Source organism: Mytilus californianus, unplaced genomic scaffold (genome assembly GCF_021869535.1).
Source record: "Mytilus californianus isolate M0D057914Y unplaced genomic scaffold, xbMytCali1.0.p SCAF_1, whole genome shotgun sequence".
Classification (NCBI taxonomy): Eukaryota; Metazoa; Mollusca; class Bivalvia; order Mytilida; family Mytilidae; genus Mytilus; species Mytilus californianus.
Genome location: NW_026262581.1, coordinates 106,501,055 through 106,528,218, shown reverse-complemented (window position 1 = coordinate 106,528,218; position 27,164 = coordinate 106,501,055). Strand labels below are relative to the sequence as shown.

Genomic DNA, 27,164 nt, shown 5'->3' with positions numbered 1-27,164 from the left:
AGCAATAAATAGCAAAAGCTCTATAAGTAAATATATATGTATATTTATAAAGTTGCCATGCTGAAAACAAAGCATAAAACTAAAAACATGAGGATTAACTGGTTTGCAGGCGAAACACTGGCATGAGCTGCCAGAACAAGACTTTATTAAGATTTCGAATTCAATTAAAGGTAATTGCTAACGAAGCTCATCTGGCATCTCATTCCAAAGTTTAGCACCCGCATACATTAAAGATTGTATGTCATATGCTGTTGTTCTCATATGTGGTAGTTTTCCTGTATTTTGGTATCCAAAAGAGTATGAGTTTTCCTTTAAGTGTATTAAATCATGAAGAAAAACAGTACAATCTTTATCAATAATTTTGAAAATTTCAGTAGCCAATATTCTCATTCTTCTAATTTTTAAGCATGGTAATTAATATTTGCATAGTAGAAAACTTTAAAACTTGCTGAATAGTCTTCATAAAAAAGTAAAAATAACAAAAATACCAAAATCCAAGGAAAATTCAAAACGGAAAGTCCCTTTACAAACGGCAAAATCAAAAGCTCAAACACATCAAACGAATGGAAAACAATTGTCATATTCCTGACTTGGTACAGGCAGTTCATTATGTAAAAAATGGTGGATTAAACCTGGTTTTATAGCTCACTTAACCTCTTACTTGTATGACAGTCGCATAAAAGTTCCATTATCTTGACAACAATGTGTGAGCAAAACAAGCAAATAAATTAATCTCTCTTAAATTTTCTCAATTTTTTTTTTGTATTTACCTTTCCAAAAAAGTGCCAAATTAATGGGCAGTAATCAAAGTTTGACATTATCAAAGGATAATATATTGTTAATTTTCTAGTTTAAGTTTAGTCGGGTGTTTTCCAATTTTTGTAGTACATTTAGGTATTTTCTTGGATTTTTTATACATATTATAGAGACAAGTTCATTGAAATTAACTTTAAAATGTTTCGTAACTCATAGAAGTTTTACCTCATTTTCGCATTCAATTTCGATACCTTCTAAATTGAATTTTAAGTTTTTGTCTTTAGTCTTTTTATCATCTACAGCTATCATCTGAATTTTTCTGGATTAGCTTTCATCTTATCTATTGAGAAACAAATAATTAGGATTTTGCGTTCATTTTATAGAGTATTCATTTTTTTTTTGTCATTATCTGCGTATGAAAAAAATGTTGTCATCTCCATAATTATAGGGTTAACTTTTATGAATAAAGTAGAAAATATCATTTAAGAAAGTATTTGATAAGGTCGGTCCAAGTATAGCTCCTTGTGGCACCCCTTTAAACATTGACTGCCAGTACTGGAATTAGCACCTTCTTTAAAAAAATCTTTATTATTAGTTAAACAACTTTCCAAAAAGATTAAGAGGTGAGGTGGAGACACCATAAGATTTTAATTTTAGTCGAAGGAGGTCATTTGGTAGGCAATAAAAAGTCTTGGACAAGTCCATTAATATTGCTGCTTCATGTTTATTCTGATCTGAAGACTTTTTCCAGTCTTCTATTGTTTTTATCAAAGCTGTTTGGCATCCATATCCTTTTCGAAACGTTGACAGACAAAGGTGAAAATGAGTTAAAATATTCAATCAGTTGAGTTTCTATAGACTTCTCATTTTTTTTGAAACAATGGGCAACATACTTACAGGTCTATAGTTTCCTTTATCTATAGTGTTTGATTTTTATGAAGAGGTATAACTTTTCTTCCTTTACCTCCTTTAGTTTGTCTGGGAAAACAGCTGATTAAAATGATTTATTTGTCAAGTTGATAATTAATTATTTCATTGTCTTCACATAAGATAAAGTCTTTTGAATAATGTTTGATTGTTGGCCAAAAATCTTTGCTGTTTGGTCCTCCTATACTTCCTTCCATGAAGAATTTCTGATGGTTTTCTTTTCTGTTTTTGTGACTAAATTTCCTTGTTTTCTATGATATTCCCAATTGGCTTTACTTTTATATTTTTGATATTTGTTATATGCCATCCCTTTTTAAAAAGATATATTTCACTACGTAATGTTTTATTGATAAAAGGTGCTGGTTTAGAAAGAAATCGTTAAAATACACGAAATCAATTAATAACTGTCATGACAAAGTTTAATAAACAAATGGAAAAAAAGGAAAATAATAAAAATCAATTAATCATCACTCTATCATCTCACTTATTTCTCACGTGATCCATGATTCTTTGTTGATGGTTTATCAATGTCACGATTCGATAAACTTCGTCACCAAAACCCGAAAGTTAATTAGCAGCCAAAGTTTTCATTCATCAATCACCGAATAAATTTTTTTGTGTCGTTTATACGTTATTGATTCGGATAAAGTATGTACTTATAATTTAAGTCTAGTATATATGCAAGCATTCGTTCAATAATTTCCTTAACATTATAATCCCCCGAAACTCATTTAATATGACTTGAAGCATATTGCTTTAACTAAAATATCATTTCATGTATTCTGCAAGATTTAAGGGATGGCATCGGTGGAATAGATTCACCTTTCACAATTCGCAAGGACAACGTTCAATTCTTCCATAGTACATAAGTATATATGAGTATAACATGTTAAAAAATATCTGAAGTGCGTCTTCGACTTTATTTTTCTCCTTACATATATAAAATCTCTCTAAATATATAGGACGTCTATACATTTACCGCGCATTATTCATTTTTCATTATTCAAAATTCAATATGAATAATGAAATAGTTCATTATTCATTATTCATTATTCAACGTTTAGTAATGAATAATTAATAATGAAATAGTTTATGTTTCAGTATTCAAGTTGAAAAGTGAATAATGAAATAGATCATTTATTATTTGACTATGACTAAATTAATGAATGTGGGAAAATACCGAAATCCGGAACCCTTTCTCTGATATATATTTGAAAATGAAAATGAAAAACAAATGATAATTGTTATAATTACAATCCTTAAAAATCTACGATGTGAAGGTCAATCAAATGAATGAGAGATCAATAAAGATAAAAATAAATATAAAAAGACTGGTATTTCAACCATAAACTTCCTAAATAAGAGTATTCAATAAGAGCAAATTCTCGGATTATGGGTAATTCCAGGATACGGGCGTGTATTTCGTAAGAGAAAATTCTCGGACTAGTGGTAATTTCAGGATACGGGCATGACACAACTAAACGGAAAAAAAAACCACCCTGATTTTGATTGTACGGTGAGTCACAGTTTGAAATGGTTTTTATATTGCACGTGTTATATATATATATCTGTATATCAAACTCTCCAACTTTTGCATTAATTTATGAGGGGGGAAATACCAAAATTCGAAACCCTTTCCCTAATAAATGCTAAGTTTATGAAAAAATATAAGTGATGTACACGCATAAAAAAATTGATTATATCAATGTAAGGCGCCTGTTACCGTGAGTTTTCACAGATCATATAAATGGCTCTTATTTAGAAAAAGATACACTTTTACAAATGACGGTTCTTACCTCTGTATCAAACTTTCCAACTTTTGCATTAATTCATGAGGGGGAAAATACCAAAATTTGAAACCCTTTCCGTAATAAATGCTAAGTAAATGAAAGACAGTAAAATATTTGTGATGTACACACATAGAAATATTTGATTATATCAATGTAAGGCGCCTGTTATCGTGAGTTTTCACATACCTTATTTAGAAAAAAGATACACTTTTACAAATTACGGTTCTTACCTCTGTACGTTTGTACACTATACTTATGCTCAGTTGCAACTCGTATTGGTCCCCTAATCTCCGAAGAGTTAAAATGTCTAAATAAAACGTTCAAATGGGTATAGATTGATGAACAGTACATAAGTTTCTACATATACGGATATAAACGCCTTCGTATATGATAAACCTAAACCATAAGGTAAATATAACAGGAAACGAAATAATAATCGTTTATGAGAAATGTTATCAGTTATTCTAGTGTTTTTCTTTACTCTAGGATTCAAAGTATGAAATTAAATATATATATAGCATAGCAGTGTAATACGAGGCCTCTAATTATTACAACACAAGATGACATGAAATAAATTTGATAAAATAAAAAAAAAAAAAAATTGTGTGGGAAATAATAACAAATCTGATACAGGCAACGTTTTATCAACAAATATGTAGAACGGAAAGAGGAATAGAAATTAACTTAATATATCTTGAAAAGTTACAGTGTAACCGTACTTTTAGTATCTAAACCAAAATAGTTCATTTCATTGTCGTCGTCCGAGGTTTATTTGAACATTGACATTGACGAGTTAGTCCTATGTTTTGGTAAGTGGATTTTTTTGTTTAGTAAAACTACTAAGAGAAGTTCTCTTAATATAACTTAACTGTTTTACTTTGGAACAGCTCCCCTGCCCTTTTCACATTAATAATTTTAGAATTTGATTTATCATTTTATGCATTGTGCATTTTCCGTTTTTACTTATCTTTGCATGTCTTGTGTAAATATATTTCTTAAACCATATGATAACTTGCACAAATTGACAAAGTTAATAATAAAAATAACGAAACTATTAATATTAAATATGAAAATGTAAAATGCGTCGTCCGTTTTTTTTTTTTTCTTTTTTTTTAATCGATTTCAATCATATACCGAATGAAGATTCATAAAATGTGAATTAAAGCTTCTTTTAAATCACATTTTTTAACACATACTGTGTTTCTATGATAACCTTAAAATTGAATGTTTATGATAATTCTGTCAATTGATATAAAAGTGAAAAAAGGTTTGGTTAAATGTCAGAATCAAGTAGCAAGAGTGTTTGCGAATATGAACGAATGACATCGGAACTATGATATTTCTAATTTTAGTTTATTAGGAGGCGGCTAAAGCCCGCCTCCAGGTACGGGGTTTTCTCGCTGCATTGAAGACCCATTGATGGCCTTGGGCTGTTTTCTGCTCTTTGGTCGGGTTGTTGTCTCTTTGGCACATTCCCCGTTTCCATTCTCTATTCTATAGATGACAATGCATTATTTGTACGAAAATATTAATTGTTAAAGGAAATATTTGTAGGAATATCAGTAGTTTCATAACGATTGTATTATTAAACTTTGATACACGAATTGGAACTCCTTATTCAAGGAAATAATTAAAAGTCAAATCGTGTTAATTGATATATCTATATATTCTAATCTTAATGTGATTTTCTTCCTGCTCATTATTCTTTATACCAAACTTAAAAAGACATTTATCAGCTTGCTTATGTGTTAATGTGGTAGCTTAGAAATCTCCTAATTAAATCAATTGACTTCTTGAAACCTAAACGAATTTGATGATAACATGAAATAGGATACAAGTTCATATCTATTAAGATTGTTGTTTGCTAACAGTGAACAAATGTATAAGTTGGGAAACAAAGATCTTTGGAATACATTACATCAGTTTCAAATGACTATAAAAAAATATAGATTTAACCCTAAGTAGGGGTCATATCGAAATTTATCTTAGTAATACCTCCTATACATTTCTAGGAATATGATTGGTTAAAAGCAACCGCGTGGAGACCATGTATACTTCATATGGGGTTAGTAGGCAGGGCTTATTTCAATAATGGTTAGAAGTGGTGTTACGTCCCTTTGTAAAAACATCACGGTGTTGAGAAAAATCTGAAAGATTTCAACAACTGAAGAATCTGATGATGAACGATTGAAATAAATGCAGAAAACACATTAAAAGCTAACAAGTTGTTATTTTGCTTTGATAGGCCACTTGTCTAAAGCCACATGTCAAGATAGTTGGTAAGATAAATTCGTTACACAGTGTGCTAGTGACCCAATATGATATATATGGGTGAATAAATTCCATATATATATATCGTATTAGGTTAGCTCGAACCCCATATGGAATTTATTGACCCATATATATCGTATTAGGTCACTAGCATAGGAATTTACTGACCCCATATATATCGGATAAGGTCACTAACACACTATGTAACTAATAATATCATGGCAGTAGCTGACGATGACGTCAAAATTAATATTGCGATACAATAAGTATTTATGGAATACATCGGGTTTCTATGCTTATTGTTGAAAACTGTATATTGACCTGTTAGTCGTTTTTCCTTCTCTTTTTCCGTGTGTGTGTGTGTGTGTTTGGAATACTGTCTTTCATATCATGTTATTTATATCGGAATATCGATGTTCGTATTACTGTGATGAAACTTTCACCATGCATACGCCGAATTTATTAAATCCTTAATGACTGAAATATTTCTTCGTGTAAAAACATTTAATTGTCACATCATACATTATACTATGACATATATCGACACTCTTTCCAAAACTTCGTTTCTCTAACTTAAACAATGATAAATACATGAAATCAAGCAAACCATCCAGAACAAAACTGTGTAAAAAAGAGATAAGATAGCAGGAGAAAAAAAGGGGGGGGGGGGCAATCATAAGTATAAGTCTAACAAAAAAAAACAATACCGTGGCTAAAAAGAAAAACGACGAAAAGACTAACAACAACAACAAAAAACAAAAACTGAAGATTGAGAAAAACGAAGCCCATCAAAAACTGAGGTTGAATCCAAGAGCTTCGGAAAGGAAATCAGTTCCTGCTCCACTAGGGGTATCTGTAGTGTTGCTCGTGCAAGTGAAATAAATTTCCGGAGCATTCGGTAATGTCATAATCAAGGAAAAGAGGATGGGATTGTGGTTACTGCAAGTGGAACATATTATATGTGACACAGATATTCTATAACGTTCAACCAACTTATGATGGCGTCCGTAAAACTTTCGAAGGGATAATGCAAAGGGCCGATCTTTATTTGCTGGCAAGTGCGCGGTTTTGATCCAAGCTAAAGGCATCACTGTTACTTTGAGATGAAGAACAGCATTAAAGGCACTGTTTCTATGCTTTGTGTTTCTTAAGATTTATCGATAAAGTAATGGAAAAGAATGGTATGTCGAATCAATTCATGACGCAAAAACTATTCAGGTCAAAATATAGAGATTATAGAAAATTCCCAGTACTTTATGTTTTTACAATTATGGCGTATTTATTTTTGAGATATTTTTCATATGCGAACTTCTTTACTTCTCTCTTCCGGTCTGAATTTTCATCGAAATTGTACTGCAGTCCATTCGCACTATTTGGTGTAATCAGATCCTCCTTTACCAAATTATTTGACATAAATTTTGATAGACCCTGTGATGGCCTTAATGTGTGTATCGTTTCTGTATTTTACAGATTGTTGGGAAAATTTGCTTTTTATTTTCTGTGTTTTCTTGATATTACCCCGTTTATATGTTCTGTAATGTACAGGCGTAGCGTGATCGATAACTAGCAAAGAATTTCGACAAAACCGGTGCAAGGAGCAGTATTAAACTTGCAGTGAAGTCCAATTTCTTCTCCCATATAAAAGGCCTCACTGTGACTTTGCGATGCAGAACAACAATTAAATCGTTGATCATTTGCATTTGCAAAGTGTAAGTAGACATTTTGAACCAATACGATTTTTTAGCTCACCTGACCTGAAAGGTCAAGTGAGCTTTTCTCATCACTTTGCGTCCGTCGTCCGTCGTCCTGCGTCCGTCGTCCGTCGTCCGTCGTCCGTCGTCCGTAAACTTTTACAAAAATCTTCTCCTCTGAAACTACTGGGCCAAATTTAACCAAACTTGGCCACAATCATCATTGGGGTATCTAGTTTTAAAAATGTGTGGCGTGACCCGGTCAACCAACCAAGATGGCCGCCACGGCTAAAAATAGAACATAGGGGTAAAATGCAGTTTTTAGCTTATAACTCAAAAACCAAAGCATTAAGAGCAAATCTGACATGGGGTAAAATTGTTCATCAGGTCAAGATCTATCTGCCCTAAAATTTTCAGATGAATCGGACAACCCGTTATTGGGTTGCTGCCCCTGAATTGGTAATTTTAAGGAAATTTTGCTGTTTTTGGTTATTATCTTGAATATTATTATAGATAGAGATAAACTGTAAACAGCAATAATGTTCAGCAAAGTAAGATTTACAAATAAGTCAATATAACCGAAATGGTCAGTTGATCCCTTTAGGAGTAATTGCCCTTTATAGTCAATTTTTAACCATTTTTCGTAAATCTTAGTAATCTTTTACAAAAATCTTCTCCTCTGAAACAACTGGGCCAAATTAAACCAAACTTGGCCACAATCATCATTTGGTTATCTAGTTTTGAAAATATGTGCCGTGACCTGGTCAACCAACCAAGATGGCCGCCACGGCTAAAAATAGAACATAGGGGTAAAATTCAGTTTTTGGCTTTTAACTCAAAAACCAAAGCATTTAAAGCAAATCTGACATGAAGTAAAATTGTTTATCAGGTCAAGATCTATCTGCCCTGAAATTTTCAGATGAATCGGACAACCCGTTGTTGGGTTGCTGCCCCTGAATTGGTAATTTTAAGGTGATTTTGCTGTTTTTGGTTATTATCTTGAATATTATTATAGATAGAGATAAACTGTAAAAAACAATAAATGTCGGCAAAGTAAGATCTACAAATAAGTCAACATGACCGAAATTGTCAGTTGTCCCCTTTAGGAGTTATTGCCCTTTATAGTCAATTTTTAACCATTTTTTCGTAAATCTTAGTAATCTTTTACAAAAATCTTCTCCTCTGAAACTACTGGGCCAAGTTAATTATAGATAGAGATAATTGTAAGCAGGAAAAATGTTCAGTAAATTAAGATGTACAAACACATCACCATCACCAAAACACAATTTTGTCATGAATCCATCTGCGTCCTTTGTTTAATATTCACATAGACCAAGGTGAGCGACACAGGTTCTTTAGAGCCTCTAGTTTAAAACTAAATCCGTTGGAGGTGTACTGATTGGCATTTTAGTATTGTTTATTAATTAGTTCTTATTGGACTTTCAGTAATAGTGTCTGTACTCTTAAGATCGATACTTTTTTGTATTTTATCTTATTACTTAGTAAATATTTTTACCCTGAAACTTGACCGAATGTAACAAAGTTGACAATATGTAAAACGATTCAAACGAATAAAACCAATTGCCAATTGTATGACAAAACAATTAACGAATAACAATTATGACAGGCAGCAACCAGTGACAACCACTGTTTTACAGGCGCGATCTAAGTACTCGCAGAAAGCTAGTTCAAACCAAATTGTAATTTATTAATAAATCATATTCTCGAAGACTAGTTCGCCATATTTTATTTCGATTAAACATTAGCAAAAAAAAATATTATAAAAATTTCATATATAGTATTGCAAACAAATTCAACGTGTGATTTATTAGTTACTTGTTACCAAAGCAAATTATTCATGAAAGCCAATGTGACGTAATTCTAGTTTGGACCTTCGCCACTAAATACAATGCATCTACCGTCAAAAGATCATTTCAATATAATTTGTAGTTGCTTAGATCTCAACCTTGATGTACATGTCATGTTGTAAAAATGCGTGAAATTGTGAATTTTAGCATTTTCATCTTTTTATGTCGTGTTTGGTATCAATAGTCATTATTTCTTATGAGTAATTAAGTTTCTCAATATTTTTATTACGGAAGAAGTGAATCTTGTTCGGGAAACAAGATTTTGAACTATTTTCAAATAATTTTAGAAGAGACATTTATCAGTCGTGTTCGCGTTACTAGGAAATATTTATGGATTAAGATTAAGATTAATTCGTGAGAATACTTTTTGACAACAATGGTCATCAATGTAATTTATTTGTCAACACCCAAACTGTATATAGAGCGAATAATGTCTATTAACACTAAGTCTTAATTTAAACTGCTTTTGATATATTTTATTGTTTGGAAACTATTTGTTAAGTACCTTTTTCTATTTTTTCATTATTCAAAACGTTTCTATGATCATGTTTTATAAAGGTTAATTTTGAAACGAAAAAAAAAGGAGGTAGAGAAAAGAGAGAGAACCATGTGACGCATCGGTTCGCCCCGCTCTCGATCTGCGAGTAGCGGTGGGTTAATGTATGTTGCTTTAGGTTTCTACTCCCTCAGGCAAAGTTGACCTTAGATGGATTTGGCTATTTGTTTTAGGTATTTTTGTCATATAGCTCTTCAACTGTTTCGGTACTTATACATCCCTCGGATTTCAAATGTTTGGCTTTGAGCGTTCCTGATGAAGGTAAATCAAGAAAAGCTCTTCGGACGCATGAAATTATTAAACGTGTTGTTTTCAATTTTTTACATCACTGGGTCGATACCTCTGCTGGTGGACTATCAGTCCCGAGGGTATCATCAGCTCAGTAGTCAATTTACTTCGGTACTGACATGATTTATAACAAACTTTTCTAAAATTGTCCGTTTATAAATTTTGAAATTATAAAGAAACTAAGGTTTCAACTCCCTCAGGCAAAGTTGACCTTAGATGGATTTGGCTATTTGTTTTAGGTATTTTTGTCATATAGCTCTTCAACTGTTTCGGTACTTATACATCCCTCGGATTTCAAATGTTTGGCTTTGAGCGTTCCTGATGAAGGTAAATCCAGAAAAGCGCTTCGGACGCATGAAATTATTAAACGTGTTGTTTTCAATTTTTTTGCCATGATTACTGTTTTGTAAATATACTTTATGAACTGTGATTGTATATATGTTGGATGGAAAAATAAAGTATGTATCCAGTCTCGTGTATTGATTTACAACAACTTTCCAGTATGGACCCTCTGCCATCTGAAATAGGACTAAGTTTGTTGGATTGTAAAACACTGCTAATTATCTATGATGGAATGGATTTACCAAAAACGAAACACACAAACGAAACAAACACTGTTTATAATCAATTTTTTTAATTACGCCAAACAAGGATTTTTTAAGCATGTCATACAAAGCCATGTATGTGTAAAATAAAGACTAAGATAACATAATCCTATTGTGGACCTTCGTCATTTAGTATTACATCAACCGATGAAAGATCATTAAGCTGACCAAATCCATTCATGTGTAAAATGAAGGTCAAGTTAAACTAATTTTAGAGTGCACTTTCGTCATTAAAGGAATGCATCAATTGACAAAAGGCAATTCTTCTATGATATGCAGTTGCCTAGGTATGGTCATTATCTCATTAATTAACCAAAGCCATTCATACGTACAATGACGGTCAAAGTGACATAATTTAAGTAGGACCTTAGTTACTAAACATGATGCATCAACTTATATTATATAGTTTGTCTTATATAAAAAAAGAAGATGTGGTATGATTGCCAATGAGACAACTCTCCACAAGAGACGAAATGACACAGAAATTAACAACTATAGGTCCCCGTACGGCCTTCAACAATGAGCAAAGCCCATACCGCATAGTCAGCTATAAAAGGCCCCGAAATGGCAAATGTAAATCAAATCAAACGAGAAAACTAACTGCCTAATTTATGTACAAAATAATGAACGAAAAACAAATATGTAACACAGCAACAAACGACAACCACTGAATTACAGGCTCCTGACTTGGGACAGGCACATACAGAATGTGGCGGTGTTACACATGTTAGCGGACGCCCAACCCTCCCCTAACCTGGCACAGTGGTGTAACAGCACAACATAAGAACAAACTATAAAAATCAGTTGAAAAAGGCTTTACTCATCAGATGGTTACAAATAGAAATACATCGAACAAAAACACATAGTGGACGTGGACGGGTACTTGTACATCCCAACAATAAAATTACACTAAGTACAGATCTGAGAGTACTTGCAGTTACTGACAGCTAGTTCAAAGCCAATAACAACTAATAAAACAAATCATGCATCAAAGACTAAATTATCAATCAGTACACATCCAACAACCAATGAATTTAGTGTAAAGACGTCATAAACAATCGGAGAAAAACATGACCGTGTACAATGCCAAGATACAGGTATCGACAGATTGTAGAGCCATGAATGTGCATATATACATATATAAATACAATAATATTTAGTTTGCTTTTAATTTACTGATAACAAAATCAATATTAATACCAATAAAAACAATATTCAAAGATCTAATTACAGTGTTGAATTGGTAACCTTTTAGATTAAGTTTATTTAAAGGATCGATAAGTTTACCTGGATCATTTCTAAATTTCCGGGGTCGGTAAACAACATCTCCGTAAAAATGAGGAAGTGCTATCCCGTTTGAAAAAGTTTTTTACAGGTACAACCAAACTTCAAAACCAAATCTTTATATCTATGGAAGAATTTAACAAATGTTTTAAGTAATTTGTGGTAGCGAAATCCCTGACTTAATAATTTATCACTAATACATAGATTACGTTCATTAAAATCCAAAACGTCACAACAGACACGGGCATAACGAACGAGTTGTGATATATAAACACCGTAAGATGGTGCCAAAGGAACATCACCATCCAAAAAAGGAAAATTAACAATAGGGAACGAAAAATCGTCCCTTTTGTCGTAAATTTTAGTGTAGAGTTTCCCGTGTAAAACTGAAATATCTAAATCTAGGAAAGGACAATTATTACCGTTTATATTTGATTTATTTAAAGTAAATTTCGGCAGTATATTTAGAAAATTCTTGATTATTTAACGAAAAAATATCATCAAGATAACGGTAAGTGTTGTTGAATTTATCAATTAAATGCAATTTAGACGGGTCTTTACTGAGTTTGGTCATAAGATGTGATTGATAACAGTACAAAAACAAGTCTGCTATTAAAGGGGCGCAATTTGTGTTCATAGGAATACCTACAACCTGTCGATAAACTTTATTACCGAAACGTATATACATATTATCAAGGAGACAATTAACAGTTTCAGTCATCTTATCACACCTCCAGTAAGTATATCTAGCATATTTACCTTTCTCATTAGAGAAGAAAGCTTTAAATGAGTTGCAGCAAATATATTTGCATTCAGATTTACCAAACGACCATTTAATTAAAAAGGAAAACTTTTGTTTGCTAAGAATGTGTGAAAGTGTAGTGTAAAGAGTTGAAAAGTCAAAACTGTCAACAGAATCGAAAGGACCATCAAAAGCACATAATTTATCTAAAACATCCAAAGAATTTTTTAAACTCCAAAAATAGTTAATTCCACTATTTTCATATATTTTATTAGAAAAGTTAATGATAAGTTGTTTGATAGTAGTTAAGGAACTAGTTAAAAGCACTGAAAGATTTGTTGTAGAACACTTACTAGAGGCCGAGATGAAACGATATTTTACTGTTTTTTTGTGAAGTTTAGGTAACCAATACATAGTAGGGACCTTCAAAAGTTCAGAAGAAGCCTTAAGCTGTGATGTGGTTATGATATGTTTGTTTACTATATATATATGACTCTCTGTGGAGCGCACGGACTTGAATGTAGATGAATTTAAAATTTCATTCTTAAGAACGTCCGTGTAGTATTTCCCTACACGAGGCATTGGATTTGACGTCCCCATTTGAACTGGATGTGGCTGTCTATTTGTACATCCCGCATAGCCAACGGACACCCTACTTAAGAAAGGATCTTTCTGTCGTACCATATTCCTATACCCCATCTACCATTTGGGTAAGCGTTGGGCGAGGGGATAAAACAAGTATTATTACCTGTTATGGGCAGGAAAATCCATAAAACTCTATTACCTTAACTTGTCGTGGACATGTTAAAGAGGGGCACCCGTTTGACTGTGTGGGATGTATAAATGCGAAGACACGTCCAGTTGGAATTAAGACTCTTATTCGATACCCCGTTAAGGGAAAGTGCCAGACTATCTTGCACGTTAAAGAACATTTGCAATAACTCTTTGAGGGGTCTGTTGGTGACCTGTGGCATAGTAAAATCTGCCCTTTTCCAAGATACAATCATTTTCCAGAGAGAAGAAATTCCTGTCTTTCAGCCCGGTCGACCCACTAAGCTGAACTAACTTTATGATTTTTATTCTCATCCTGCAAATGCTTAAAAAATAGACATTTTGACGTTAGGCAAACAACAATTACTCAATCATGTAATTATTGTAAACAGTAATGCCATTTATAAAAGCCATGTCACGATAAGCAAATCGAAAAATCCAAGAGCACACTCTTCGGTTGGTTAATGAAGTACTCAGTCCGTTGACATCAATTCTATAACTTAACAGATTGGAGAAATATTGCTTTTATCATGTTTATCACATTTTTTTCGGAAATGAAATGAATGTCGACCGAAATTGTAATCATCAAACAATTTTAAAGGATCCAACAAAATTGTTGCTTTTTATTTTACAGTTTTTAGAACATCGCAGGACATAAGTTGCTTCTCAGTAGAATTTCAAAAAGATCAAAGCCTCAATTGATTAAGTGAATGACGAACGAGGACACGTACTACATGATAATTTAGGATACAACAGGAAAGTATTATTGTATCATCTAGATAGTAAGACACAAACAGACCATTTGTGTCATTTATGCAGACATTAATATTGTAAACCCAATGATCGATTTAAGTGGTATCACTTGTTTTATTTTGAAACGTTGAATGTCTGTAGTTAATTCTAGCGGTTACTCAATTCTTAATAGAATGAAACATATGGAGGCGATGTAAACCGATGACTAGATGTCTTACCTGAGACAGACAATAAACATGTCTAGTACAGTTAAGTGAAAGTGGTTTCTATACATAAATCATCATCTATATATCACAAAAGCTAACGATTGTCTTGTCAGAAACGAAATTTTTTTCTAGTCTTTTTTATGCATTTTTCAACAAGACAAATTGGTTTGAAATTCGACCAGATTAAAAAAAAAAGAATCACTATTACCCTCCCCCCACCACCTTGGAATGAGACTTTGGAGTAGTTTTATTTGCAAACGATTAAAGTAGCAAAAAAGAATTATCTAAACCATTGGGTGAAAGGAAAATGACAAGAATATGTTTTATTTCTATTGATTTGAAATCAGGACTTTCGTATTCGCCCCTTTTCTATTACCTGCATACCAGCTCAAATATTACTTTAATTATTATCAACAGTTTGAATTTGGAAATTTGATAGTGTTTTGTGCAAATTCTTAGATGTCATTATTACAGATTTTTGTTTAGTTTAAACATATTCTATTTGCTAAACATCAGCAAAATGGATGAGACACAAGTAAATCATATATATGAAGTCTTTTCATCTACATAGATTTTTGTTATATTGGCCACTGGATTTTATTTAGATTGATGAACTGAAAGATCGAACAATAAGGGTATTTTGGGTTGTTCTCAGTGGTAAATATTACTTCTGCAATAACGGCCATCGATAAACTTAAGGTTATATCTTAATTTAGCGGATTTTATCAAATGTTTCGGTTCAGGAGTTCTTGATGAAGGTAAACCCGTAAAAGCGCATTGGAAGCTTGAAATTTATAAAGTGTAATCATTTATATGAGGTTTACAATTTACTTGTTTTAGTCAGTAGATATGGATCGTGGTTTTGAGTGACTTTTAAAAGGGCGGATTCATATCCAGTTAAATAAAGGTATGCATATTAGAATTGTGATTTATAATAAAAAATTAAATCATGACCGTCTTATATATAAAAATAAGAAGATGTGGTATGATTGCCAATGAAACAACTCTCCAAAAGAGACCAAATGACACAGAAATTGACAACTATAAGTCACCGTACGGCTTTCAACAATGAGCAAAGCCCATACCTTATAGTCCGCTATAAAAGGCCCCGAAATGACAAATGTAAAACAATTCAAACGAGAAAACGAACGGCCTAACTTATTTACAAAATAATGGACATACAACAAATATGTTACACAGCAACAAACGACAACCACTGAATTATAGGCTCTTGACTTGGGACAGGCACATACAGAATGTGGTAGGGTTAAAGTCGTTTGAAGGCGCCAACCCTCACCCTTACATGGGACAGTGGTGTAACAGTACAACATAAGAACAAACTATAAAAATCAGTTGAAAAAGGCTGGTGATTGTTGGCGCCTGTTAAAACGTTTAAAACCGCTGCATTTTTATGCACCTGTTCTAAGTCAAGAGCCTGTTGTTCAGTGGTTGTCGTTTGTTGGTGTGATTCATAGGTGTTTCACGTTTCTCGTTTTTGATATAGATTAGACCGTTGGTTTTCTTGTTTGAATTGTTTTTCACTTGTAATTTTGGGGCCCTTTATAGCTTGCTGTTCGGTGTGAGCCAAGGCTCTGTGTTAAAGGCCGTACGTTGACCAATAATTGTTAACTTTTTATACATTGTGACCTGGATGGAGAGTTGTCTCATTGGCACTCATACCACATCTTAATTGATATTAACTCATCAGATGGATACAAATAGAAATACATCTGATAAAAACTCAGAGTGGACGTGGACCGGTACTTATACATCCCACAACAAAATGACACTAAGTACAGATCTGAGAGTACTCGCAGTACTGACAGCTAGTTCAAAAGCAATAACAACTGATAAAAAAAATTGTGCTTTGAAGACTTAAACATCAATCAGTACAAATCCAATATCCAATGGATTTAGAGTAAAGACGTCATAAACAGTCGGAGAAAAACATGACCTTGTGCAATGCCAAGATACAGGTATCGACAGATTGTAGAGGCATGAATGTGCATATGTATATAACAATAATACTTAGTTTGATTTCAATTTACTGATAACAAAATCAATATTAATACCAGTAAAAACAATATTCAAAGATCTAATTACAGTGTTGAATTGGTACCTTTTAGAATTAGTTTATTCAAAGTATCGATAAGTTTACCCAGATCGTTTCTAAATTTCTGGGCTCGGTAAACAACATCTCCGTAAAAATGAGGATATGCTATCCCGTTAGAAATAAGATTTCTACAGGTACAACCAAACTTTAAAACCAAATCTTTATATCTATGGAAGAATCTTGTAAAGGTATTAAGTATTAAGGTATTAAGTACCTTGTGGTAACAAAATCCCTGACTTAATAAGTTACCAGTATATATTACGTTCATTGAAATCTAAAACGTCACAACAGACACGGGCATAGCAAACGAGTTGTGATATATAAACATCGTAAGGTGGCGCCAAAGGAACATCACCGTCCAAAAATGGAAAATTAACAATAGGGAACGAAAAATCGTCCCTTTTGTCGTAAATTTTAGTGTAGAGTTCCCGTGTAAAACTGAAATATCTAAATCTAGGACAGTTAATACCGTTTATATTTGATTTATTTAAAGTAAATTCCTTTGGGTAAATTTCGGCAGTATATTTAGAAAATTCTTGATTATTTAACGAAAAAATATCATCAAGATAACGGTAAGTGTTGTTGAATTTATCAATTAAATGCAATTTAGACGGGTCTTTACTGAGTTTTGTCATAAACTGTGATTGATAACAGTACAAGAACAAGTCTGCTATTAAAGGGGCGCAATTTGTGCTCATAGGAATACTTACAACCTGTCGATAAACTTTATTGCCGAAACGTTTATAAATATTATCAAGGAGACAATTAACAGTTTCAGTCATCTCATCACACCTCCAGTAAGTATATCTAGCATATTTACCTTTCTCATTAGAGAAGAAAGCTTTAAATGAGTTGCAGCAAATATATTTGCATTCAGATTTACCAAACGACCATTTATTTAAATAGGAAAACTTTTGTTTGCTAAGAATGTGTGGAAGTGTAGTGTAAAGAGTTGAAAAGTCAAAACTGTCAACAGAATCGAAAGGACCATCAAAAGCACATCATTTATCTAAAACATCCAAAAAATTTTTAACACTCCAAAAATAGTTAATTCCACTATTTTCAAACATTTTATTAGGAAAGTTAATGATAAGTTGTTTGATAGTAGTTAAGGAACTAGTTAAAAGCACTGAAAGATTTGTTGTAGAACACTTACTAGAGGCCGAGATGAAACGATATTTTACTGGGTTTTTTTTGTGTAGTTTAGGTAACCAATACATAGTAGGGACCTTCAAATGTTCAGAAGAGGGCTTAAGCTGTGCTGCGGTTATGATATTTTTATTTACTATCACTCTCTGTGGAGCGCACGGACTTGAATGTAGAAGAATTTAATTTCATTCTTAAGAACGTCCGTGTAGTATTTACGGCATACCACCACCACATTGTTGGCTGCCTTGTCGGCCGGTACAAACACAAACCGCTTTGAAAGTACTTGAAGTTTGTTTCTTATTCTAGAAATAGGCGTATTATGTACTCTTTTATTTATTTCTGAAATATTTTCAAAATGTGATATTCAAATATCCACAACATTCATATATTTATTTAAATAAGAATCAAGAGATTTTTTATCAGATTTTTCCCGTTTACACCAATATTTACAATACGATGAAAGAGCGTCTTTTGTGACCTGACGACACTGTTTCCAATCCATTTTAGATGGAGGACGATATTTTGGTCCTTTTTTTTCAAAAAGTTTTTAACCTCTCGGTCTTGAACGATATTGAGATCCCCCGTAATAACATGGCCATAGGGGTCATATCTAAAATTTGACGATTCACAGTCTCAAGTTAGAGGAGTATTATTTTCTACATTGACGTCTGATGTAACTGACGTATAATTAGAAATTAAACTTCTGCTGTTTTTTTTGTATGTATACGAAATAATGGGTGGTTAATTTACTCCTTCGTAGCATTGTATATTATTAAAATAACTCACAAAATAATTGCGAAAACGTTGACTATATTTTAAGTGAGATCATAATAAACGGAATACATTTTTGAGAAAAAGTAATTGCAGAAATGTAAACCAGAGACATATGAAACATATGTTTGTATTTTACTAGTAAAACGGCATCAACAAGAACCCAAAAACTTTAAAAAGCAGTTCAGCCGTATATAATGTTTGGAATATTTCATATGATTTCCTTTATGACATATCTTATTACTTTCACATTACTGAAAGCTTTTACAACATGATTATAGATATTCTAAGTTGGTCAAAACTTTCTCCCTTTTTTTTCTAAAACAAAAATGTATAAAGAGATTGATTGTTACAGTATCATCACACCTGCAGAAATACAATAAGAAGTGGTATTACCCATCCAGCTTTACAAATATATTATTTATGAAGCATAGATGCTCAAGGATTTGTGTTCTTTAAATCCTTCTTTTTGGCTGATAAGACTTATTGATAAAGGTTTAAATTATCTTCTGTTGTGCAATTGTTGATTCCATATTAATCCATATTTGACATACTTTGTTTATTATTTTTTTATTATTAAATTAAGTATAGATGAGGAGGAAGGTAATTTTTTGTTGTCATTTTAAAGATTTGGATTTCCAATGTTATATAGAAAATTTCCACACCAGAAATAGAACTTAAATCTACCTTTTAATTTTTATCTTTCAAAGTCTGATCCAATCAGACAGGGGAAATAAGTTCCACACCAACGCGAAGAAATGTTCGTTACTCAATCTTGAAAAACAAGGGTTATATATATATGTGTCTCGATGCTCGATTTATAACTCATAATCAATAAATCCTATAACAACTATTTCTTTTTCCTTTTCTTTTTCTTTTCCTAATCGGCAATGGAATAAATTGACATATTGTAATTTACAACACGGGGGAACTAGCGGTAGAGTTTTAATTTGGACTATTCACAAGTACTAAGCTTAATCCTTCATATCAAAATGACATTGACTCTTTAAAAGTTCTATTTTACTAACTGAACTTCAAGCAGATTACGACATATGGTTTGAGAAATATTGTAACAACATGAAACAGTATTGAAAAATTATGCAATAAAGTCATAGAAATTTACACCATGACAATAGCATTACACTGAAGGTCAAACGTTTCTTCTTTTCAATAGATATTTGTTGATGAAGTTATAGTATTTGACTAAGGAGGGCTAAGATATCACGATGGTTCGTTTTAACTTTATAGACCCTCTTTTTATACATTGGAAATATGTTATATTTGGGTTTTATATAATGGACATTCCTCAAGATATTTAACTGCTCCTGTTTTACTGTATACTTTTTTTTATATAAGTGAAACATATTTAATCGTCCATCAGGTGAAAAAAGCCCACTTTAATACATCCCTGTAATAGCTATTTTTTTAAAAAATATATTTGGGTACACCTTAGATGTTAATCTCTCGTCATTTTTCCCGTGGTGATTATAATGTTTTACAAAGGCAGATTACATATGCTTTTAGCCAATGAGGAAACAGAAAATTTATAGTAATATAATAAAATTTGATAGTATTTGTTTTTTTGTGTATTTATTCCATTTCTTAATAAATCTATTCCTGCAGGACATAATTAGTTTTTATGTATGAGTTTCAGGAATGCAGTGGGATTTTCTTATAAAAAGATGCCAATTCCATATATTTCCAGCAAGACACGTGACGAAGTATTGGCTATAAAGGAAAACAATAAGAAAGTTTATCCAGCAAAGGCAAATGGTGGGTGTCTTAATATTTCTAGTGAATCAAAATAATTACCATGTCATGTTATTACATATATATGTGCTATTATTTCAGCATGCTAGTTCATTATTTAATTTATATCTTCAAATCTATTATTATTATTATTATTATTATTATTACTATTATTATTATTATTATTAATTTGTTTTTGTTGGTTTGTTGATAAGTTATCTGTTTGTGCATTGTCGAGAAAGGCGCGGTAACAAAAGAGGGACGAAAGATACCAGAGGGACAGTCAAACTCATAGATCGAAAACAAACTGACAACGCCATGGCCAAAAATAAAAAGACAAACAGACAAATAATAGAACAGATGACACAACATAGAAAACTAAAGACTAAGCAACACGAACCCCACCAAAAACTGGGGGTGATCTCAAATGCTCCGGAAAGGTAAGCAGATTCTGCTCCACATGTGGCACCCGTCGTGTTGCTTATGTTATTAACAAAATGATAATAGAGCATGGTTGGCTCCTTGAAGAATAATGTACTGGTTTCCTGGAACAGGGAAACTATACTTACTTAATTCCGTTTATATTTTTGTTTTGTTTTTGTGTTTTTACAGAAAATGTAGATGAGCACCTTCTTGATGTGGAAAACAAATTACAACAGCTTTTGTCGTCTGTGAGTTTTAATTACTATATAACAACGAGAGTTGCACATGATATTTCGAAAAATAAATTTTTTACAGTTGAGTCCTTATAGCTTTTGTTGCATGATTTATAATATGATCTAAGAATTACAGATGTAATTTAGCGAACGTGAAACTCGAGATTCTAAACAAGGGATTCTCTCTCGGACAAAAAGTGTCAACCAAATGCTAGATTTCGTTGTTGTTTTCTCTCTTTTTAAAAATGTTTATGTATTTCTGATCAGTCATTTTTGGAGGGATGCTATACGTTTCAAAATCAATATTCAAGAGAATAACATTTCAATATGATTTGATAATAAACCCTACTGTGTTTTTGGCCGACACTATGAGCCGATGAGCAGAGGAGTGATATGAAACTCATAACAAAATTTATGACGTATAGTAGGCTATAAAAGACTACGGAATGACAAAATTTTAAACTATTCTAAGGAGAAACCAATTGCCTGATTTATAGTACAGCATAGAAGGGGGGAAAATAGTGCAGAGACCAAGGACAACCTCTGAATTTCAAGTCCTGGCTTTGAACAAGCACATACATGTAAAGTATATTGCCAGGTTAAACATTATTGTGAACGCTTACCCCCCCCCCCCCCCCCCCCCCCCCGAACCTGGGACAGTGCTGTAACAACACAACCTAAGAGCAAACTTGAAAATCAGTTGATAACAGCTTGACTCGTCAGACTGATACTAAGGACAAAACAAATATCAAGAAGACAAACTTGTAATCACGAAGTTCCCGTCTAACAGTACTCGCAGGGGCACAACTTCAATACAACTTGTTTTAATTATTCAATGCCAAGTCGAAAAATATCCAGAATCACCAGCGGTGGTATCAAACAAATGGAAATATATAATACCCAATTTTATATACGTGTATTATCATCACGCTCGGGAACTCAGCGAGGTAAGCAGTTTTTTATACAAAACATTGAGAACGCAAACTTATAAACGTGATTTTCGTTTCCCAGTTGTTTTTATTGATGTAAGACCCTGTCATCCAACTAACATTTGGCTTTTGTCTTGTGATTTCAAGGTATACGTCATTAATTATGTTTTAATTTACTGAAATTTGTTTTTTTCTTCAGGAAAAATATAAAAACAAAGATGAACTAAAAAAAGAACTACACGCTTTGCAACTGTGGCTACCACTTGCAAAACTAGATAAATGTCATCTTTCCAAGATTAGTCTTATATATGAGCTCACGCAAGAGGTGAATTTTATTTATATGACAATTTATACCTCATTCTTTGTATTTAATATTTGTGAGTAAATAAGTTAGCGGATTAATATGTTAATGTTAAGTTGTCAACTGTCACTGGGTACTAGTAATTACTTATAACTGACTTGCAGCAACTTTGAACATACAATTATTTCATAGATGAGAACAGAAAAAGCATATTTCAATTATTATTTCTAGATGTAAGGTAATTTATTGGCCCCATCTCGCGTCTGACAACAGTTGCAAAAGCAATATTTCTCGATGTCCTACATTCCGTCGATGATAGATGAAGTTAAATCTACGTCCTAGGGTTTCTGATGAATAGTTAACGCATTGCCAAGCATACCACATATCATGTATTTACAGAGTTTTCATTTACGTACAGTATGGGGTTAAAGTCAATCAGACATCAAAAACTTTTTGTCAAACCATCATAGAATGCTATGAAACGTGTTTTAATTTATGATCAAGAAAAAGCATCAGAAGAAAAGCTTAGGATATTTCAGATTTATTTTGTACTTTATTGATTAAGAATAACTGTGAGGACTCTTAGATCGGTACTTTGTGTCTTTTGTCTTTTTGTTAGTTATTTTTTTTAGTGCTTCGTGCCGATCTGACTAGTTGATCCCTTTGCAACTGATTTTTCTAATTGTTCTTACGTTGTGTTGTTACACTACTGCCCAGGGTAATGGGTAGGGTTAAGCGAAAACAAACACGTTTAACCAACGCCACGTTCTTGTTTTAGTGCCAAGCAAGAGCCTATTTTCAATTCAGTGGATGTCGTTGTTGTTGGCTGTCATATTAGTTTTATCGAACATCAGACCGTTTGTGTTCTCTTTTGTATTGATTCACATTTTGCCATTGGGTTTAATAGCCAACTATACGAAATAGGTTTTGTTCATTGTGGATGTCGTACGTATACGTTGGCCTGTAGCTTTCTTTTTCATTGTGGATGGTCGTACGTATACGTTGGATTATAGCTGTCTTGTTCATTGTGGATGGTCGTACGTATACGTTGGCCTATAGCTGTCTTATTCTTTGTGGATGGTCGTACGTATACGTTTGCCTATAGCTGTCTTGTTCATTGTGGATGGTCGTACGTGTACGTTGGCCTATTGCTGTCTTGTTCATTGTGGACGGTTGTACGTATACGTTGGTCTATAGCTGTTTTGTTCATTGTGGACGGTTGTACGTATACGTTTGCCTTTAGCTGTCTTGTTCATTGTGGACGGTCGTACGTATACGTTGGCCTATAGCTGCCTTGTTCATTGTTGATGATCGTACGTATACGTTGGCCTATAACTGTCTTGTTAATTGTGGACGGTCGTACGTATACGTTGGCCTATAGCTGTTTTGTTCATTGTGGACGGTCGTAAGTATACGTTGGCTTATAGCTGTCTTGTTCATTGTGGACGGTCGTACATTATACGTTGGCCTATAGCTGTCTTGTTCATTGTGGATGATGATACGTATACGTTGACCTATAGCTGTCTTGTTCATTGTGGTTGGTCCTACGTATACGTTGGCCTATAGCTGTCTATCTTCTCGTCCTTTGGTTTTTGGTGGAAAGTTGTCTCATTGGTAATAATACCTAATCTTTTTTATTTTGTAATGTTCATTTTTTTTGTGTATTTTTTAGGTTCAGAAAAATTTTGATTTGACACTTGTTGAAGGTATTTGTATACTGTTCACAAATGTAAATATTTGCTTCAGTTTTAACATTTGATGAAATCTGGCTTTGCTTCTTATCTTTATTCTAACAGCAAGTAATCTCTACATACGTAAACATTTTATTTTATATGTGACAATTATTCTACTAAAAGTATTGGAAATTTATGTTACTAAAACCTTAATAAATAAGGCGCAGAAGACCAAGAATCAAGCCCCCTATAAAGTCGGGATTTAATCCGCTGTCCAAGAATCTCTTCAAATCATCCATTTTTTTCGACTTAAACATTTCTTAAACAAACATACCATGTTCAAGGAGGTGTTTTTGAAAAAAAAATACCAGTCGAGAGAAGGTAAAATTTTCTGAGCACAGAGGCGAAGAAAATTTCTTCTAAACACTGGTATTTTCCCTGTAAATCTCCCTCCTATAACATACTATATATGTTTTTAAATACACCGAATACCACGGTTAAATTTGATTCCTGTATTCTTTCGCCTAAAGAAATAAACAAAAACATCCACTTTAGGTGAAGAGTTAGAAGCAATACCGGTAGCCCGTAATATGCTGTGAATTTAGATACGCATACATGCAGGTAACTGTTAATCGTACATATAAGTTTGCGCTTTTGACCTTTAATTGTTTTGCGCTTTTAATGCATTACTGTTTTAATTGTACTGTATCATAAAAAGTTAAAATACAACAGCAGTAAAAAGCTGATAAACATGTAATTCAGACAAGAAATAATGAATCAATTGCCGTTGAAAAATTCCAGAAAAATGAAAAAGAGAACTAAGACGTAGCGACCATGGTTGTGTGCTCAGCCAAAACATACAGTCTTCTATATCCGTTTAAAATGGGCCATTAAACAACTAAATTTACTTTTACCTAGCCAGTATTACTTGGCAGAATCGAATGCTCAATTTTGGCGCAAATGATAATAGGTAGTTTGAAAAACGTTTGACCTAGAATAGATATATACAACTTAAAAGCATTAGTACCAGATATATTTCAAAATTCACATTATCCAACGAGTACCTCAATTTATGAACAACGATTTAACCAATATAAATCACGACAATGTTAGTGTTTCTTATATTTGAAAGTTTTACCAATTAACACATAAACGAGTAGTTCAACACTATTTTTTATACGCCAGTCAAAGACGGAAGGGTCATGATTTACTGTTTACGCCCGTATATATGTCCATCCATCAGTCAGAAGTAAAATAACAAAAATAACTCAAAGGAAATTCAGAAAGATTAAGACCACTTCTCGCGATTACCGAAGCATGCTTCCACAATATCATTACCAACTTTTATAAATATGAGGTTCCATAGAACCAAGATACCTTCGAATAAATTTGATGATTTTCATAGTCCAGAGTTTTGGACTTTTATCGTTTTAAACCAGGCATTTTTCACAATGCTTATCAAAAACTCTGGTATGCGTTCAGGAATGCTTATGACATTTTAAAACATTGTTGGTTAATAAGTCTGGTATCTTTGAGGAGTGTTTACAACCATTTGATCAATGAATTGCTTGTGGAAGTTTCGTTCTGGCGGGTATCAACAACACAGCAGTCATGAAATATCATTGATACGGTCATTTTCTGCAAAGAGGACAAAATTTGTCAAAATTTCAGTTTGAGGTATCTTCTGGCGTTAATATTTTGTTCATTCTTTTTAAACAAGTCATAGTATTGTTAGAACCTCGGAGAACGCATAAAGAGCTGTGCTAATCCGAATTTAAGAATTAAAATCTTTTTGATACTGGCTCCGGTGTTAAATATACTCGGTGGGAAATTCATAAAAATTACAAAGTCCGAAGTACGCATTTAATTAACCTTCATTAAAAGATTCAAAGAACTGATTCTAAATACAAAACTGCAACTAATGCCACTAAAAGTTTAATGGTTACTAGCGAAATATATTGAAATGTTTCCCTTATATGTGATCATTCACGAAGGAGTTGTCCCCAATGACTAGTTACACATTTTAGAGTTTTGATCATTTCACTTGGCAGTACGACAGGTGCATGTGGAACAAAATATGCTTTTGTGCTAATACAATTGATATAAGCTTTTGATCATCACTTTTTGCATCCCTGTCTAGTGCTTATATACTTTTGCGTTAACTATCAAACTACAAATTTTATAAAAGCTTTAACGTACTTACTAGATTCTATTCTTCGTTGTTTCAGACGCCGAAATATATAAACAGTCTTCTAAGTGTCTACCACCAAGATCACACACAGTTTCAGATAATCGCTGTTTGGTTGACAAATCTCAGGTAAAGAATTTCAGCATTTTTATACATGCGTTTGCAAATATTAATTTAAAAGAATCACTAAGAATATTATCCCTATTTGGGCCATTTTTGAAAAAAAGGGTGACGAAATACCAAATCGCGTTAAAAAAAACATTACATTTATAAAAAAGGACAAACCATTGGAAAAAATGAAGAACTACGAAAAGACAAACAGCAGTCTACAATATACAGAAATCTCAAGATAGTTTTTTGGGAAAACGAGTCCAACAAAACCCCGATGTGATCTCTGGTGCTCTGGAATGTAAGTTCCTATATTCTTGTTCCACTTCTGGAACCCGTAGTTTTTTTCATGGTAAACAAACATTCGGTGATGTTATAATCGAGGAAAATGGGATATGAGTGTGGCTACGACAAATGAAACATTTCCGTGGTTGTCTGTGACAGTGTCTTGTTGAACGTTATTTATCTTTTCATAACTGTCGATCATATCATGATGGCGTCCGTAAAACCTTCGAATGGATGACTTCAATTTTAACATTGAGGACCATTAGCTCTAGTGTTTCTTTGTATTGGGGTATTTATACCTCATTGGCTTTCAAATGTTTGGGTTTGAGCATTCTTGCTGAAGGTAAATCTCGAAAAGCTCTTCGAACACACGAAAATTAAAAAGTGTTATTTTCATTGATATGAAATACACGCACTGGAAGTTGTCATTTTAAGTATTAAACAATTAAAGTTGATAAGAGAAGAATTTAGAACTGAAAGGTAGTTTTGTTGAGGCATTAATTCTACGGTTTCTTATAACATGGAGTATGAATAAGATTCATGCATATTATTAAAAGAACAAACACAAAATAATTAACATTTTTCAAGTGAGTTGCAACCTTAATTTTGAAAAATAAATGTTGACCTGTGTGACCTAGTTATTTCGCGCCTACTTGTATAAAATTGAAGTATATATTTGATAAACTTCCTTATGGCTGTGTGTATTTGGATTTGACACTCATTTTTGAGTACTT

The 27,164-nt window shown here is 32.8% G+C and overlaps 1 long non-coding RNA gene across 1 annotated transcript; it reads left to right on the top strand.

Moving 5' to 3' along the window:
* Positions 1 to 3,812: 3,812 nt before the first annotated feature.
* LOC127729464 (uncharacterized) lies at positions 3,813 to 20,962 on the top strand. Its single transcript, XR_007994640.1, has 4 exons — positions 3,813 to 4,282; positions 14,184 to 15,415; positions 20,196 to 20,314; positions 20,903 to 20,962. It is a non-coding gene; the product is annotated as an uncharacterized LOC127729464 (long non-coding RNA).
* The last annotated feature ends 6,202 nt before the right edge of the window (positions 20,963 to 27,164 follow it).